The sequence below is a fragment of the Octodon degus genome, unplaced genomic scaffold (genome assembly GCF_000260255.1).
Source record: "Octodon degus isolate 3935 unplaced genomic scaffold, OctDeg1.0 scaffold00469, whole genome shotgun sequence".
NCBI lineage: Eukaryota > Metazoa > Chordata > Mammalia > Rodentia > Octodontidae > Octodon > Octodon degus.
In genome coordinates this window covers 86,636-92,126 of record NW_004525045.1, presented here as the reverse complement: position 1 = coordinate 92,126, position 5,491 = coordinate 86,636, and the positions used below count along the sequence as shown (strand labels likewise).

The 5,491-nt window shown below is 38.3% G+C and overlaps 1 non-coding gene across 1 annotated transcript; it reads right to left on the bottom strand.

Moving 5' to 3' along the window:
- Positions 1-5,140: 5,140 nt before the first annotated feature.
- Positions 5,141-5,273, bottom strand: LOC111814745. Its single transcript, XR_002819649.1, has one exon. It is a non-coding gene; the product is annotated as a small nucleolar RNA SNORA40 (small nucleolar RNA).
- Between the last annotated feature and the right edge of the window lie 218 nt (positions 5,274-5,491).

Below are 5,491 nucleotides of genomic sequence, written 5' to 3'. Positions count from 1 at the left end.
TCATTTTGTGTAGCACTGTCTTCTGCCCTTTGTTGTAGATCTTTGCTGTAGTTATAACCTTCACACGTACTGAAGTTGGAGCTCTACAGAGTTTGGAGTTTTCCAGCTGTGTCTGGCTTAGTTCTGGCTGCTGTGCTCAGCTCCTTCCTGCTGCAGACCTGGGCTAGGACTGGGTCTGGGGGTTCCCAGAAGTCGTCAGAAATTCCTACTGGTCGGCAGGGGTGGGGCAGGTAAGGTGGAGTGGTGGGGGGCGGCCCGAGTGGGTGGGAGAGGGTCCTGCCCTCACTGCGCCTGGGCTGGGACTGGCCCCGCCAGTGCAGGGTAGCAGGAATCTCTCCACACACTCACCAGAACTGGGCTAGGACTGGGTCTCGGGGTTCCCGGAAGTCGGCAGAAATTCCTACTTGGCGGAGGGGTGGGGCGGTACGGTGGAGTGGTGGGGGGCGGCCCACGCTGTGCCTGGGCTGGGACTGGTCCTGCTGGCGCAGGGTAGCAGGAAGCTCTCCACACACTCACCGGGCCTGGGCTAGGACTGGGTCTGGGGGTTCCAGGAAGTCGGCAGAAATTCCTACTGGGCGGGAGGGGTGGGGACGTAAGGCGGAGTGGTTGGGGGCATCCCGAGGGTGCGGGGAGGGTCTGGCCCATGCTATGCCTGGGCTGGAACTGGTCCCACCGGCGCAGGGTAGCAGGAAGCTCTCCACACACTCACCAGACCTGGGCTAGGACTGGGTCTCTTTAATGACCTTTTAAGTAAGTGTTCATCTAATATATTTTATATAGTCCTGCATAACTGTCAGTTTGAGAGTTCTTTATTGTTCATCCAAGAGCATAATGCAACTTCTTTTGCCTTTTGAATTATGCTCTTTGTTATGTCCTTTATGCTACATCTGGAGGTTTTCAAATATTTCAAGTTTGTATAACTGGAAAATATTTTACTTTTAGTTTTTGAAGGTATGTTTACTAAGTATAAAATGCAGATTTTTTTTCTTTCTTTCAGTCCTTTAATTAGTCTAGTTTCTTACACATTTGGTCTTTTTTTGTCTAATGAGGAATAGTATGCTATTTAATTTTGTTCTTCCATAGCTAATATTTTTATGGATATGCTTTAATGATTTTTTTCTTTACAATAAGTTTTGGACAATTTTATTTTTTTTTTGTATCCTGGTATGATTTTATTGATATTTCTTGTGCAAAAGGTTCATTTTTTTCTTGGAAAGGTGGTGTTATAAGTTCAACTAAATTCAAAAATTTTAAATCTTTAAATATGTATTGCCTACCCCTTTCTACTTTGAGAATTCTAATTATATTAATATAACTTTCTTGAAAAAAATATTGCATTGTTTTCCTAGTGTGAGAACTCAAAAGAAGAAATAAAAATTGAAAGGTATGTAACACAATTAAGTGGAAAGTGAGAACTTAATGTTTAAACAATGAAGAGAGAGAGAGGGGGAAAGTTAGGAAATATGGCAGGGGTAAAACCATATATTTATTTAAACAAGATGGTTAAGGCAATGGTACTAAGAAACTTCATCATGTTTTTTAAACAGCAGTTAGTTGGTAGAATTCTCACTCTAACTCTATATGCTGATACCAGTGAAGCAAACAACTACACTGAAGATAGCAATGTGTAATACTAATACTGTGCTTGAAATACCGTAATTTTGGTCATCTAAATGTATACTGATTCTAATGTCATATTGCTATAATATAATTATGATGTAGTTATTGCTATAATCTCTTTAAAATAATTTTTTAAAAAGGTATTAGAAGAAAACCAGAGACAAGAAAAATGCCACAAGATTGTCCTGCTATAATGTTGTATATGGTTTGATTCCTAACTTTCAGTGTAAAAGTGTATAATTGTTTTCTTTCACATTCTATAGGGGTTTAAATTTTAGAATATCCATGGTTGCTCAAAATAGCAGTTCCATTTAATCTCTAAGGCATTTGATATTCAGACAGATAGTGATGTTAAACTCAACTGCCTCTGCTACAGGGTAATATCATTAAGCTTCTCTTCTGATGTTTAACAACTAAAGTTTGCAGGCCAAAAGTTAGAGAAATGGAGGAGTTAAAAGGATAGACAACATTTTGGCCCTAGCTCTTTATGATCAATGAGGACTGAGAAAATAAGAGAATGTGTGCTGTGATATCTGATAACTAAGTGATGTCCCAAATTTTCTGATTAAGGAGATTATGGTGTTACAGAGGAAAGTAATCATTGATGTACAGTGTGCCTAAAAGAATGACCTAGAGGAGAAAATTCTCTCAGGCTTTCAAAGAGAGCAAATTGGTCAAGCAGTGACCATGTGTCATCCAGACAAGTGACACTGACAAAAGATCTACATGGTGTTGTAAGTGATTCCAGTGTAAATCCTGAGAAGATTTGACTGACCTTGTTAGATACAAAAGTTACATTTTTAGCTATATAAGTCTTGTTTTAACTTGGTCTTAACCATCCAGCAGACAAGTATAACCACCAGGTAAAAAAATAATGCCATATTAATATGTTGAGCTGTAAGAGGTTCAAGTCAACAACTTCTGATAATTGCCAGTTCTGCTGATAGATCACTACATTATGGATTTTGAACTAATTGAGTTATTTTGCTGAATTTAAATACCTACAACCTTTAGACTGGTTTCAAGAATGAAAAGTTCTTTTAAAATCTTCAAATACAGCTTCTCTAGCTGTAGTGGAACACTTATGTCTTAGAAAAACAAAATAAAAAAAGGGGGATATGTTAGGAGCAAAGAAGCTAGAAAATAGTTCAAATATATGAAGGTGGGGTTTGGCCCAGTGTCTAAAGCAAACAAGCTATCTCATTCCTGAGATGAATATCCTGTCTGGTTAATGTATGCTATCACTTGGTAGGCAACTCAGTGTCATGCGTTACTGACTTCACAAAAGTGTAAATAAAGGACATTTTTTCTGAAAAAAAAAAGAGGAAGAAAAAAATATATATGTATACACAAGAGAGTTAGCATAGATATACAGCTACTTTCCCTTAGTTCACTGAGAATGAAAGTTTTTATTAATATTGTTTAGACAAGATACATGTCTGCATATTGTCCTCTGAATAACTACCATGAAGACAACAATATGCAATGTATTCATTACTATAAGTGTCCTACTAACATGTTTTGAAACTGTTTCATCACTATTCTATCTTTTTTCTCATTAAAGTGAATAAAAATTATTTTAAAAATTATGAGCAACTTAAAAAGAATAAAAGAAAAAAATTAAGCATTAACTGCTCCATTCAAAAGACCACAGAAATTGGTAGTACACTTATTCAAACTCTCCTTCATATATAACTCAACATATCTTTTCCACCTCTTTCTTTTGTCCTTTTTCTCCTCCCAGTTCTTCCTTCCCAATGAACAAATATTTTCCCTTTCACAGTAGCTATTGTACATTTTTACTCTTTCATGTTCTCCTACTAGTGAGACAAAATAATGTTTTCACATCAAAGTCTGATTTATTTCGCATACCAATATAGTCTCTAGTTGCATCCATTTATCTCTGAAAACCTCAAATTTTTCTTTTTATAACTGTGTAATACTCCACTATTATGGTTTATACGTATTTGTCCCCTCAAAGCCTCATGCAATCATGGGGCAGCCTTCTACAGTTTCTGATTAACTCGTGATCCACTGGGATTATGGATGTGAGTACTGCTAGGATTATGAGTGTGAGTATTACTCCCAGTTTGGGCCAGACAGCCTGAAAGCAACTTAAAGGAGACAGACTTCCTGTCTGTTCCCTCTGTTGCCATTGCTACTGCTACTTCCCAATTTGCTATCTGCTCTTTACTGCTGTCACAAACTGCTGCCCTCTGCCACGTGTCATTCTGCCTTGAAGATAGCTGAGTGTCAACTGAAGCCTCCAGTAACTGTGAGCTAAATAAACATTTCTTTCCTTGATTTTGCATGTTGAGCATTGCCCAGCAACAAGAGAAGAGTAGCTGAGGTGTCACTCTGTGAAAATAAGTCATTTTTATCCATTCCTCAGCTGTTATGCACTTTTGTTGTTTCCAAGATTTAGCTAAGTAAAATTGTGTTGCTATAAACACGAGCGTACATGTACCACTGTGGTATCACGATTTCAGCTCTTTTGGAAAAATTCCTAGGAGAGAACTAGCTGGCACAAGGCAGATGACAACATTTTGTGGCAACATAAAATAGAATGGCCAGAGCAAAAAGAGGAAGAGCAGTAGGAGAGAGTAGGGCTCTCTCCTTTCCTTAAATTGCATTCAGTCTATCCACGCCCAGGGCAGGTGTAGCATCTATACCCATAATCCTAGCATTGGATCATGAATTAATCACAAACTCTAGAAGTACACACAATGACTGAATGAGGTTTTGGGGAAAAAACTGGACACAAACCATAACACGTAGTTTCTTCTCATGTTAAGTGAGTGCAATACACCAGATTACCTTTAAGGAGTACATGTGAAATCTCATGGTATAAAAATAAAAAAAACAAATAATCTCTTTATGGAGCTTCAAATATGATGAGGTAGACATCACACCCTAGAAAGAGACTTTGAAATTAATAGGTGTCTTAATGGGGATGATAGAACATCTATTTTCTCCCATTTTTACATGAAATCAGCCAGGACTGCAGGAGTTTGTCTTTCTCAGGAAATAAATAGAGGATTCATTCAACTTACATGCCTCTCTTCAGGTCAGAGAAGAATGCATCCTTTTCAACTTGGGTATTTCTGGTTCGGATATATATTCAGAGTTTAATGCCGTAAGTATACGTTTTGAGGAAAGTGAGAGTCCTTAAATTCTACAATTTGTTAATATCTGAATTCTACCCCATTGTTTCCTGTGCTTGGTTCATCTTCTCTTTTTCTTTTTTTGTAGAATGTGTAGAGGAGATGGCTCAGTAGAATAAGTGCTTCCCTGGCAAGCACAAGGGCCTGGGTTCAATCCCCGGTCCTCAAAAAAAATATTATCTACTTTACATTTATTTGTTTATTTTCTCATTAACATTCTCACTTTGTTTGCATTAGGTTATCATTCATCTTTGTTTTTACTTTCTTTTTTGAGGGGAATCTCACTATATAGTCCAAACTTAGTTCCTCTTTGCTCAGCTTCAGGATCACAGATTTATACCACTGAACCTGGAAGTAATATTCTTTCTTTTATGTATCAAAACTCATGCCAAACAATGAATTCTGGGTTGCAAAAGAGGATTTATGTTTTTCTCCTATTCATTTAAATTTTATTCCACAAAAGATAAGACAAAAACACACAGAAAGGCCCGCCAAACAGCTCAGCGGATTAAAGTGCCTGCAAACAGGCACAGGGGCCAAAGATTCCATCCCTGGGCCTGCCATGCCTGCCTCACCCCAGGGGCCACTGAGACAGCAATTAAGACTGGATGTGGTGAGGCGCTCCTGTAATCCCAGCTCTTGGGAAGCTGTAAACAGTCCAGGCTGATAGTGAGACTCTGAACACCTTGTAGACCCTTCCCTAAAAA